At 42.9% G+C, this 14,039-nt stretch overlaps 1 protein-coding gene across 1 annotated transcript in view; it reads right to left on the bottom strand.

Annotated features, from left to right (window-relative positions):
* Nucleotides 1–6,143, bottom strand: part of LOC148003510 (disks large homolog 5-like) — a 77,416-nt gene extending 71,273 nt beyond the window's left edge. Inside the window, exon 1 of the transcript XR_015629358.1 lies at nt 6,019–6,143. The gene's annotated coding sequence lies outside the window, so the exon portion shown is untranslated. The remainder of the gene's footprint in view (nt 1–6,018) is intronic.
* Nucleotides 6,144–14,039: the final 7,896 nt, after the last annotated feature.

A 14,039-nucleotide genomic window follows, 5' to 3' on the forward strand; every position in this document is an offset into this window, starting at 1 on the left:
TGCTGCGGGCCGGGATCCGCGGGTGTGGGACTTCCAGTAAACACAGAACGTGCCGGGTCCTAGAGAAATTCTGCTTCCGTGTGTCCCAAGCTCACCAGGCAGCTTTCTTGCAGCAGAAAATTTGGTCTTACCTGTGGTCCCTGTTGTATCTTCATTTTCATTAAATTCTAAGAAGTCTTTAATTTCTTTCATATGTCTCCAATGACCAAGTTGTCATTGACTTCAACTTCCATGTATATGTGGGCTTTCTGTCCTATTTGTTGTCATTGATCAGCAGCCTTAGTCCGTGGTTTTTTGATATGAGGCATGGGATTATTTCTACCTTCCTGTATCTGTTGAGGCCTGTTTTGTGACCGATTATATGGTCAATTTTGGAGAAGGTACAATGGGATGCTGAGAAGAAGGCATATCCTTTGGTTTTAGGGTGGAGTGTTCTATAAATATATGTTAAATCCATTTGTTTCATAACCTGTTAGTCTTTCTGTGTCTCTGTTTAATTTCTGTTTCCCTGATCTGTCCATTGATGAAAGTGGGGTGTTTAAATATCCTACTATTATTGTTTGTGGTGCAATGCATGATTTTTTTGAGCTTTAGAAAGGTTTCTTATTGTTAAGGGACACAACTGCTATATACTTGACAAATATAGCAATCAACCAGAATAACCGTAGAAAGCATGTGACTGTTGTCCACATAAGGATGAGTTTCTTTCAAAGATCATCATGATTTTTGGTAAGATCTTCCCTGTAATTGGTGGCATGGGTTCCCACAAACATGGTCCAGTTGTCTACAATCTCCTCCTTGGTCAGCATCTCATCCTTGTTTTTATCTGACTCATACACCAGATGCTGGGCCTCAGCCTGTGCATGGTCATAGTCCTGAGGGAGGATCCAATGGTGAATCTCATTCTAATCCAGTTTCCCATCCTTGTTCAGATCTGGGAAATCATTGAACGGCTCCCCAGACAAAACCCAGTCGGTCTCAGGGCAATTGTCCTCGTGAGAAAAAGATGTCCACAATGTACTCATCCTAGTCCACAAAACCATCCCCGTTCTTGTCGATATTCTCCAGTGTTTCCAGAACTACAATCTCCTTCATATGTTCTAAATCCTCTTATTGAAGAAAAGCAATAAACCCGTCCTAAGTAGCTGTCACGTCACCGTCAAGGCCTTAAACCTCCTCTCATCTCGTGGAGGCAACTTTTTAAAGTTGTGATGATCAGAGCTATCTTGGAATTCAGCAAGGTTTCCCAGGTAGTAGCCATAGGTAGCCTGCTTGTATTCTTCCCAGGAGATTTTTCATCTATGTCCCTATCATAATCCTTCCAGAGTTTAGCCACATTTTGGTTGATGTATCTTTTCTGTACCTGTTTGATCCAAACTTTCAGGTCCTCAGTAGTAACAAGGCCGCCTTCATCACTGTCAATTGGATTAACAATTTTCCCCAGCCTCTCCTGCTCTCGTCCAGGATTAGCTATCACAGGTCTTGGAGTCCTCCTTGCCCAGGAAGACCTCATGATCGTACAGGAAGCTGTGCTTTTTCTCTGGTGGCCACTAGCCCTGCTCTGAATCGGGACAAACCATGTGCTCCTTGCTCATCATGCTCTTGGCCATGAACGCCAGGACCAGTGCCAGCAGCAGCCCATGGAGAGTCCCAGGCTGACACCATGCACCACAGTTGTGATCAAAGGGAGGCAGCAGGGAAGTAGGGGCTCAGAGCACCTTATCCCTTCCCCAGAGAGGGCTTTTGTTACATTTCAAACGTTATCCGTTTTCCTGGTTTCCACAAAACCCCTTATAAAGCCCCCTCCCCCTTCTACTGTGAGGGTGTTACCACATCCACCCAAACACCCAGGCCTACCTGCCTCCCTGTTCTGCTTTCCCCTACACTGGGTCATCAAGCCTTGACCAGACCAAGGGCTTCTCCTCCCATTTGTCCCAAGAAGGCCATCCTCTTCTACATATGCAGCTGTAGCCATGGGTCTGTCCATGTGTACTCTTTGGATGGTGGTTTCGGTCCTGGGAGCTCTGGCTGTTTCTCAGTGTTGTTCTTATGGGGCTGTAAACCCCTTCAGGTCCCTCAATCCTTTCTCTTACTCCTCTATTTGGGACCCTGCTCTCAGCTGAATAGTTGGCTGCAAGTATCTGCCTCTGTATTTGTCATGCTCTTTACCCCACTCTTTTGAGCAGATCACCACAGAGCAACGAAGATGTATTGTCTTGGCGTGATGATGTACAGACAAATAGATGATTTCTTAATTCTTCTGATGGTTCTATAAGAATTCCTAAAATTAGATTAGTAATTTTAACTCCTTTATAATGGGACAGCTATTATGTTTTCTCTGGTAATCAAAATTGCATTGCGAACTCTTCCTTCTTAAAGTGTCATGAGTGAATTGCTTCTGCAATACCAAGGAGGCATCTACAAATTAGAACCCATGCTAAGAGGGTATAAACCAATTAACCAAAGTTCATAAAAAGAGAACTAATGATTTACTATAGATGCAAGGACTAAACATAAATAATTGACTGGATTTGCCTATAGGTAATTTCACTTATTGTTTTCTCATAAAAATTACAGCTTTTAACTCTCCATGAATGTGGAGAGCTAGTGACAGATGGTAACGGTTTATCCTGATGATTACTCTTCATGGATATGTATGTAAACGTTCTCTGTCGTAAACTGATTATCCAACTTATGATTTGAATTCCTGTGCAAAGTTGTGGTGAACTTTTCACCATGTGATGCTGTGTTCAGAGAGATATACAAATGCTGAGGACAAAGAGAGAGAAAGCTTTTTAGACAGAACTCAACAGAACAGAACAGAACTCAAGAAGAACTTAGAAGTAAAGGCATAGCATTGAGAGTAAGGCATTGAGAGAAAGGAAATTATTGTGTCATAAGAGCAAGAGGAAAGGAGATAAGAAGAAGAGAGCAAGAAGAACCTTCTAAGTCAAACTTTATGGAGGCAAACTTTTGTCTTTTAGGAAAACTGAAGAACTTAGAAATAAATGTTAAAATCACTGCTCTTCAGCCTTCAACCTGGCTCAGTGGCTAGCCTCTGCTCTTCAGCCTGGTTCACTGGCTAGCCTCTGCTCTTCAGTCAGGCTCACTGGCTAGCCTCTGCTCTTCAGTCAGGCTCACTGGCTAGCCTCTGCTCTTCAGTCAGGCTCACTGGCTAGCCTCTGCTCTTCAGTCAGGCTCACTGGCTAGACTCTGCTCTTCAGTCAGGCTCACTGGCTAGCCTCTGCTCTTCAGTCAGGCTCACTGGCTAGCCTCTGCTCTTCAGTCAGTCTCACTGGCTAGCCTCTCCTCTTCAGCTGGGCTCACTGGCCTATGGGGCCCTAGCACATCACTTAACCATCTGCTCATGTCTGCCTGACCAAACTGACCACCTGACCGCCCTGACTTCTTAAAGTCATTCTCTAGAAAGAGCACAAGAAACCAAAGAGAAACACCACAGCAAACTTTTCCCATTGGCTTTGCTTTAACCTTAAGTGCTTTCATTATTTCTTTAAAGGAGTGAAATATAATTTCGGCTATTCATATGGCCAAGAGAGCTGTGCAGTAGTCATTGCTTTATGGAATTTGGTGCTAAATCAAAAGATTCCTTTATTCTATCACGATGTTATCTGTATGCTGTAAAATGTATGTTTAGAAAACACAACACTAAATTCCTAAAATCTAGATGTTTTAATACATCAGCTCATGGAGAAACATAACTGCTTACCTATCTAGACTGGGCTTTTTTGGTATACTGCAGGTACAATCAATTTTCCACACTACTTCCATGATTTTCAACAATGATTAAGAGAAAAATAAGTTGAACATAATGGCCAGAAAGGAGGTTCTGTCAAGTTGTCTTATGTGGGACAAGATACCAAGGTATGACTGGTAAACCGAAAACCCCTGTTCCCGAAACTAACAGAACTTACAGAAAATACATACTTTCTTATCATTCCTCCTCCCCGATGGTCAGTGATTTAATGAGCACCTACTACGATCCTAGCACTGTGCATCTAAGTGTGTAATGGTGAATAAAAAACTTAATAAAACCCTCATTAAGGAATAAAGAAAAATGAAACATAACTTTGAAACTCAGAATTCAATATAAGCAAAACCACCATTTCTTCACCTGGTGATTTCTGAAAACTTCATCATTTTTCCATGGGCCTCTATAGTAATGATACTGAGTCTTGATTTTGTAAATCACAAAAATCAAGTCACACTTCTTTCTTGGCTCCCACAACTGTCAAAGAGAACAACACTGTCACTGTCCATTTTGCTTCCCTATCAATCCTGGTATGGATGGTAATGAATTCCAGTCTTTTCAATGTGAAAACAGGCCACCAGTTGAGGGCAAAGGTTATTAAAATTACCCAAACCGGTATATTCTCTAAAATTTTCACATAGCATTTTACTGATATCACAATGTAAATTCACCACAAATATTTAACCAATGAAAATATTGAATAGCTCTGCAAATAGGAGCGCTAATCATATATACTTGAAAACAACTATTATGGAAACAAAGGATGTACTAGGAGAAAAGATACATCACTAAAAGATACACAAGCAGCAAAAAAGACACTAGGTTTCTTGGTTTGAAACTTAGGTGATACACTTGATCTTTAAGACAGGCAATGTACTTGATCTTAAAGCCCTTTAACTGTGCCCTGTCCACACAGAAACTGCAGTAGATGACAATCTTTTGTAAGATTTATTTATTTATATGTGAGACAATGCAGCTGTCTTCAGACACACCAGAAGAGGGCATCAGTACTCATTACAGATGGTTATGAGCCACCACGTGGTTGCTGAGATTTGAACTCAGGACCTCTGGAAGAACACTTGGTGCTCTTACCCACTGAGCCATCTCTTCAGCCCTCACAATGGCCTCTTACACAGCATCACAGTGGTCTATTTCACTAGATGGCTCCAGGGTGATAACAGAGAAACTTTCACAGTTCCTGAGCACATCTGAGTTCAAACACCACCAGTGACAACTCCGTGCTGTTGGCACATTCTGACCTTCTCCTAAGGGTTGTCAGCCACAAAAGGGACGGGTTCGCACCAGACAGCATTCACTGCTCAGTCCTAAAAACCCCCTCGATTCTGAAAAAGCCACATTCCATGCTTGCTCCATATTTGAGGAAGCCAAATGGTTGATCTGGCTCAAGGCTCTACTTTTCTTAGCTCATCAACTTTCTTTTTGCACTTCTTGTCACAAGAAATATTTTTTTTATGCTGCAACTACACTGCAATGTTTGAAGGAAACCACCATCAACTCTGGGTGTCACCTCTTGAAATTTAAAATTCACAAAACAATTCGTGGCTTTCTAATCAGCACCATGGATAATAAACAAAAACAAGCAAAACCATTCCAAAGGAACTTGCTGATCTGGAGGCCTGCTCATAGCAGGTAGGAAAGAATTAAATTACGCAGAACTGTAATCTCTCAGAGCTTTGGAGGCTAAAAAAGAGGAAATCTCTGTTTATGTTCCCTTTCTCCGAGTAATTGAAGGAGGGTATTTTACATCCTCCAAATACAATCTCTTTCAAGGGGCAACCAATTTCAAAGTAGATCAGAAGAAATCTATTAAATAATACATTCATTGCCTGAGGTTTTAAGAAAATATTTTCCCATGATCACTGCCCTTTAACATACAATAGAAACATTACAGGGAGTGTGCCACCAGGCTAAGCTGCCTCTGCAAAGCCTGTCCTGCCCTGGCAGGTACAGGACATTTAATTCCAAGTCAATCTGGAAAGAGGTGAGAGCCCCAAGTTGCTCTGGGGATGTCAGAGCACAGCTCTCATGCACACTCCAGAGCACCTCTCCATTCTTTCCCAATGCCAAGGGCTTTCCAATCCCTGCTTCAGTTCTCCATACATCCCTGAACCCTCCCTTCCCCTACCCAGTGGGCTCACTTTGCATTGCCTCCTTCTGTCACTGCTTTCCCAGGGCAGAGGTGGGGTGGGCAGAACGAGTCCAAGGAGGGGCGCGGGTCTTCTACCTACCCTGATGATGCTGCTCTGGCGGGGCAGCCAGCGCTGCTTGCTGCTTGCTGTCCCTGGGGACCAGACCCGCAGACAGGCTAGGGATCCGCGGGAGCGCCAAGCCTCCAGGTCCTCTAGCAGGCTTCATCCCTGGACACTGAGAGGCTGCAGTCTCCGTTGGAAACCCCGCCGCTGTCATAGCGCGCCCTCTGGTGGCCGAGGTGACCCCCAACGCCGTTACCGCCCCCTTCCCTGGCTGCTTCCTCTGCTTTTTCTTTTCTTTTTTTCTTTCTCTTTTTGTTCGCGATGTGGCTCCTGGGAAGAGCTCGCCTCCAGCAAGGAGGACATCGTGCAGGCAGAATCACCTCTGGGGCCTGCCGGGGTCGGAGAGGGAGAGACAGGAGTCAACTTGGGCGGAGGCGCCCTGGCTGCCGGCGCCAAATATAATGCGCGCGCCCGGTCCCCTCAGCCCCCGCGCTCACCGAGGAGCTCAGTGTTCCCTGAGGCCCGGCTCGGGCGCGGTCCAGCGGCGGGGTGGGAAGGACACCTGTGCCCACTCCACGGTGCAGGACACACGGTGAGGCGCGACACGGGGAGGCGCGTGGCGTGGAGCTCCGGGCTGCGCCCAAACCGGTCAATCCCCCCTCAGGACTCTGCGGAGGCCCAGGGCAGCTTCTGCGGGCCCCCAGGCCCACCGTGACTTACCCAAGGTCATCGCCTCCGGAGCTTCGCGCTGCCCCAGGCTCGCGCAGCTTGGACATTGTGATTGTGGTTGCCACTCTCCTAGGCCGGCTCAGCAGGGCACAAGACAGCACCACCTTTCCTCACCTGAAGGTATCCTGATGGGGCTTCAGAGCCCACATCCAGCATGCGAGCCTCAGGGCACGGGGCCGGGGTCTTGTGTCTGCACCTTGTTTCCAGCCCCTCACACATATGGCAGCATCACACATATGGCTCCTTCTACCAACCGCCACTAATTACCATTTGGACATTCCATCACAGTGTTCTCAAGAAGAAAGATGCAAACAAACACTAAAAGAATGAAATTTAAAATCTTTTTTATCAGGTTGGAGAGATGGCTTGGTGGTTAAGAGAGCTGCTTCTCCATTGCTCCCAAGTTCAATTCCCAGCAACCACATGGTGACCTACAACTATCTGTAGTGGGATCCAATGCCCTCTTCTGTCTGAAGCTCTCTTCTGACATGCAGGCACACTCGCAGAGTGTTCATGTACATAAATAAATAAATCTTTAAAAATTAAACCTTCTAATCAGTTAATGTATCTACATCTAGAAACTAGAAAAGGGTTACAGCATTATTAAAAATAATTCAGAAATAGTAAAGGGATGTACGAGAGTCACAAAATTCACTGGGCAAGATGGTGTTTGCCTGGAATCCCAACACTCACAAGGCTGAGGTAGGTGGATTGCCTTGAGTTCAAGGCTAGACTAAAGTGTGAGACCTTGTATTAGAAAACAAAACAGTTGCGGAGGGGATGGAGAGAGAGACAGAGAGACAGAGAGACAGAAGAGACAGAGAAACAGAGAGAGACCGAGAGGGAGACAGAGACAGAGAGACAGAGACAGAGAGAGACAGAAACAGAGAGAGACCTCGATGTCATTAACTGCACTGATGACAAGCTACTGAAGAATGTCAATGTCTCCTACCAAGCACTGAGATAATGCTAATGACAGAATGGGTTTCTTATTAAGATATCATAAACTATAGATGGAAAAGTAAAGGAATGTATAATAATTAAAAGAGAAATCAGACATTGGAAAGCCTAAATTTAGAAGACTATATATGTTGAATTCATAGGGGAGGGAATGGGACGATGTGGGGGAGAGAATAATCAGAATAAATTATATATGCGTATGAAAATGTTAACTAAGAGCAACCAATTAAAAGAGAAAAGCAGGTTTATTTTACAATGAAATTGAGTTCCTATATGACACTATGTAGCATTTTGCAAATTGATTATATGAATTATCTGCAAGAAAAAATCAATTGTTACTAAAGATGTGGTTGTGTTCGTATTAATTACAAATGTTTTAAATTCTTTTTATTTATTTGCTTATTTATTGATTGATTTTTTTTAAGATAGGGTTTTCCTATATAGACCAGGTTGACCTCAAAAAAGAGACCCACCTGCCTGTGCCTCCAAAGAGTTAGGATCAAAAGTGTATACTCACACATGAAAGTTACATTCTTAAAGTGATAAAAAAAGTACAGTTATCAAGTTGGTACAATTATTGAACAGTGATCAAGTGAATGGAAATATCAGAAACACATTTAAGGCATTAGGTCACTGTTGTTAAAAGGATCTTGAGCAGCATATGTAATTCAAATCATCCAGGAGACACATTTTGAAAAAAAAAACAAGAAACTGGGTAAAATGATTTAAATATTTTAATCTATTAAAAATTTTAAAGTGCATTCGATATGAAAGCTGTAAGTGATATTCTTCACATTTTTGCTTATATACCATCTTCAATTTTATGTGCATTCTGCAAATATTGTCCATGTTTATTCAGGCTCTTAATATTTCCTCATGACATTCACAGAAATCATATTGAGCAAACTTTATATGTTGACGTATAATAGAATTGTATTCTACACAGTATAGCATAGATATATGTATACATAACTTCCCATATGTGTGTATATACATATGTAAATGGCTCAAGAAAATGAGTAACACTTTTTCATTGTGGTATTATTTTCATCAAAATCCTGAGAACATTGAAATGGCATTAAATACTGACCAGATGGGCAAAAAAAAAAAACAAAACAAAACAAAACAAAAAAAAAAACAAAACAAAACACCAAAAAATAAAACTCATATAAAGAATCTAACGATACTAGCAAAAGATGCAAAAATATTAAAGTCTCAACGAAAAAAAACCCAGATGAAATGCTGTATAATATTTTCTCAACTCTAGGATAATGTATTTTTGTAAAACTATCAATAAAAGGCCTGAATTTTGAAGAATTCAAAAGTAGTGCAGTATAATTATGCAGTGGTCAATACTGTTGCATACCATTTTACATAAGTGCATACACTCTCGTTCTTTTCTTCCGTGGTCTAGCAACGAACTCGGGTAGATTTATGGGGAACCATTGCACTATAGACTTAAACTGGATTAATTTGGGGATGAGTAAGTCATATTTTGTTAAAGTCGCTTTAAAAATAAACCTTTGGATATTAGTACAGCAAGTAATTCTCCCTGAAGGAAAAACCAGACACCAAGAACCTAGACCACTGCTGTCCAGGAGAAATTTCTAGATGATAGAAATATTCTATATCTGCTGTGTTTCTGGCTATGGATTCTGGCTGGCTGTTTGCCTCCTGGTTTGCCTGCTGTGACTAAAGAGGCAGATTTTAGTTCTAAGTTCAGTTCAACTCAAATAGCCATGTGTGACCAGTGGGTGGTATTTGGACAGTGTAGCCACAGAAAACTGAAGCAGTGTAACCAAAGACTCACCTAGGAGTCAGTTGACCTCCTAGAAGGTGACTTGGGAAAACGTTGGCATTGATAGCCTCTTGGGGAGCTCACCTTCACCAAAAGCAAACTGTGAATCCTTTACTCTTCTGCAATAGTCATAATGCAACTGGTCTCACACCCACCCCAACCCTCACCAAAGACACTTGAGAGGGAGCTGAACCCACTGTGTGCTTTAGATTTCAGTTTAGAAAGCATGTCCTTCAAAGTGGAGCAGACTGAGATTGCCAAGTCCTTTGTGTGGCTCCAGGGACTTGGGCCTGACCAGGGATGAGGAGGAAATGAAGAATGACATTGGACACACATACATGGGGAAGGCTGGGTCCGTGGGCTGGAGAAAATGCAGCATCCCAGAAGCTCATCATGTTTATTATATAGAGCTGGCCAGGAAGCAGGGTTGCTGCACAGGGCAGCAAGAAGGTGGGCATTACATGCAGATAAACAAGGAGGGGAGGACTATGCATATGCAACTGACAAGGGGCAGATTTAGCTAATCTCAGTAGGAGCAGTCTGTGCAGGGAGCAGTCTTCAGGCTGTAAATATCCAGATGGGGCCAGGGAGAAAGATAGAGTAGACTTTTTCTGCACACACTATCAACACCATCCTGAGAAGGCTTTGTCATGTCTCTGAGCCTCAAGGGGCATGGGGGCCTTTGCCTTTTCCCCACTGATAAATGGCTTTGGGTCCATGGCATGGTCATATCAGGTTTACAACACACATCCAGTTAGGGCTGCACTTCCTTAGGGCTTCCTCTGTTCCCACAGTGAGATCTCAAAAGAAAAACAGAAACCAAACAAACAAAAAATGTGCTCAGTGAACTGGTTAATTCCCTAACGTATATGGATCCAGTGTCCTAAGTCTAGGACTTCCTCAAAGGGTACAGAAAATCCTGTGGACCTAAAATAAGCAAGGAAAAAAAAAAGAAAAAAACAAAACAAAGACCCTTGTCCCCTCCAAAAAAATGAATGGGAGAAAAAATTATTAAAGGTTTTCATAGAAAATTGTTTAAGAAAAACACACGGGAATTGTACTTAATAGAGTTAGTGTGCTGAGATGTGGGTCCCACTCACAGCATGTAGCATTTGGAAGTCTCAGACAACTTAACAGAAGAGGACTCCTAATTATTCTTTGTGACCACTCTCCATATCCTACTCACAGCTTAATACTAACCTTCATAATTGAGTTGGGTATACGATTCACCATAGCAAATAATTGAAGCATTAGTGCACACAGACACACACACACACACACACACACACACACACACACGCACACATACTCACACACATACACACACACACTCACACATACACACACACAAAACACATACAAAACACATACAAAACACACACACACTCAGGAGCACACACAAGAGAAATGCATATTCTATGAAGTTTCTTGGCATATTTTTATTTGTAAGCCTCAATGCTGGAGTATTCTTGGTTTTGCTTAAAGGGGGGAAAAGTCAGGCTTCATTTTCCCCCTTTTGAAATGACAGATATCTGTGTGTTAAACATACTCTGATGGCTGTCCAGGCTGCCTCGGCCTATTTGACAGCATCCAGGTCACCTTGGTCAGGACACTGGTTGCTCTTCTTATTGGCAACTGGTTTGCATCACAAGAGTTTTTCACATCCTTACCAATATTAGAAGTTTGGTGACACAAGCAGCTTGACAAACAGTAAAATTATTGTGGTTTTGCCTTTGTGGAGGACATTAAAATTTACATGGTTTGCATATCACTTTTTTTTCTTAGCATTTAGTCCTGGTTTAGTGCAGTTCAAATGTGGCCATGCAGCCAGCATCCCTTTGCTCCAGGCTCTCAGCACCCCATTCCTGTCACTGATCTGATGCATACTTGGTCCCAGAGATGGACAGCAGAGGGACTTGACACACAGCATCCACTCTGCTCCACTGCTTTGCTTTTTGTAAATTCTTTACAATGGCTAGTTCTTGATTTATTATTACTATGAACCTGACTTGTCTTGATATTTTGAGATACGATCTTATTACGCAGACCAGGGTGGCCTTGATTTCCCAATTCTCTGGACTTAGTCTTCCACCATTCCCTGATTCTCAATTTGTTATTAGATGTAGTTGTATGGCCCCATTTCCAAATCAAATGTTCTTCTGGCTTTATGACTTTGCCCTTTCCACAGACTTTTATTAATTATGCAAAGTAGATGGTGTTTAATGTTTAAATACTAGATATATTAACTCGACAGCCCCCAAGACAACCCTGTGAATTAAACACTCATTATCATCCTCACTGTGCAGATAAGGGAATTGAGTCACACAAAGGTAAAATAACTTCTCCACAGTTGAACATCTAATGGGTGTGAGAGCCAAGCTTTGAGTCCAACTACAAAGTAGATAGGCCTATAATGGGTTGGTCTGTGCTGCTGTATATTCAAATGCTAAATTCTGTACCCTAAGGTGCTGTTGCTCCAAGACAAGGAAATCCTCATGTATACCAGATTTTTTTTTTTTTTTTGCCTCCTAAGTTATCCCTGATTGGTTAATAAAATCCCTACAACAAGGGCTGGGCAGAAGGGAGGGGACAGAGCAAAGTTTGCCTGGGCCTGGGGGCTCAGGCAGGGTCCATGAGGAGAGGGAAAGGACATGGAGGAGAAGGAAGGAGACACCACCCCATAGGGTAGGTGGATCATGAGTGTATTACCATGAGGGGCAGCCTGTCAGAACAGGAGTGGCCCAGGCAGAGCATGGCAAGCAATACCTCAGGGTTATGGACAGGGAAGCAGAAAAAATAGCACAGAGGGTTGATGTCTGCCCAGCTCTAGTACTTTAAGGCTTATTCTAAATCTAAAAGTTTTGTGTCTTTTATTTGGGAACTAAATGATCTACGGTGGGGGAGAAACCCCCTAATAATATTTACTGTAGCAATGGCCACTCAATTACTGTGGTATTTTAAATATAACACACATTGAATTTCACAATTCATATGCAAGGCTTTTTATGTTTCCAAAGTGACTGTACACCTGAGGTCATGTCTAGGTATAGAGACAGAACATGGCAGAAATGCTGAGAACATTTTAAGGTCATCACACTGACCACATGAAAGCCACAGGCTATACAGACTATGATGGATGAGGAGAAGGCTTAGTGCTCTCTGGAGTCCCCTTCCCTAGACTTGGGATAAGACTTCCAGTAAGCCAAGACCATATTCCTCTTCCATTTCTCAAGGAGCCAGGGGTAGACCCACATATATGATTTCTTTGCCTGCAGGGTTGTTTTTTTTCCAAGCGCTGCCCTGTTTGAGGACTTGGCAAAGGTAAGCACCATCAGAGGAAGGCCAGCATATGGATTCTGTGTAACTCTGCTCTGACAGCATGTACCTATAAAGTACTGGAAGCCTTGCTGGAAAGATTAATCAATCTCTAGGATCAAAAGGAAGCAACCTGAGGGGCACATGATTGTAAATTAAGTCTGAAACCATAGCCCAGTATGGAAGTTCAGCCTTGGATCTTACATCAAACAGCGATAGCATCCAAAAGAAACACAAAACTGAAATGGCAAGGTGACTGGTAATGACCTCATGGCAAGCATATCTAAGTCATGTGGAAAGATCCCAGTGCATAGACATCTAGCAAAGATACATGTCCATGAAGCTGTCACCAAGAATCCCCATTCTGTGTTCTAAAATACTTTATATATACACACACACAGTGAATACTCATTTATGCTCAGCTATGGGGATTGATTCTCTGGGAATCTGACTTTGAGATTGACATAGATGTATAAAGGTGTTTGATAAGTGCTCTTGGGGACCATGGCTGTGACAAAGAGGAGAGAAGAGGATGGGGCGGAGAGCACTCTGGCTCTAATGCAGTCACAAGGGTATGCAGGCAGCCCTGTGTGGGGCTCAGGAGCTGGCCTGACCCTGAAGTCAGCCTGCACTGGAACAAGGAGGAGGCCCGGCCTTAAAGTCTCCATTGGCTACGGACGAGGTTCCTGGTCAGAACCTAGTTACCACATTGTAACCACATAGCCATCCCTTCTCCATTATCATTCTTCCTGAATTTCCAAGTCCTATCATGAGGATATTTGGGGCTCCACTCTGATCTTTTACTCAGAGCAAACATAAAAATCAGGTGGATGGGCAGGGAGTGGAATGGCCTAAGGTTAGGCTAAACCTCAATTTTAATGTGTCCATAAGTTCAGGAGGGAGTCCATTGGCATTGTCATCTGTGGCTTCTGTGTCCTTATCCCGGGTGAGCTGACTCTGTGATACGATGCCACCTCACCTCACAGATGTCAGGGTGAAAATCATGTATGACTTTTCTGGGAAGAACTCTGCCTTTTCCTACCATCTGGAGTTATACAACATCTCTATGTACAGCTCAGAAGAGAGGGGTGGAGATTGTGGAGGCCTTAGAAGTTGAGGATCTTTTCTGATTAAGGCACATATTTTTTCCTATGTAATTTTCCCCTTGCTCTTTCCCTAATGATGGTTGACTTCATTCCTGGCCTGAAGTAAACTGGATTCCAAGGTTTTGGATTAGGGAAGTCCCTATTTTTGA

The sequence above is a fragment of the Rattus norvegicus genome, chromosome 9, assembly GCF_021556685.1.
Source record: "Rattus norvegicus strain SHRSP/BbbUtx chromosome 9, alternate assembly SHRSP_T2T, whole genome shotgun sequence".
Lineage (NCBI taxonomy): Eukaryota > Metazoa > Chordata > Mammalia > Rodentia > Muridae > Rattus > Rattus norvegicus.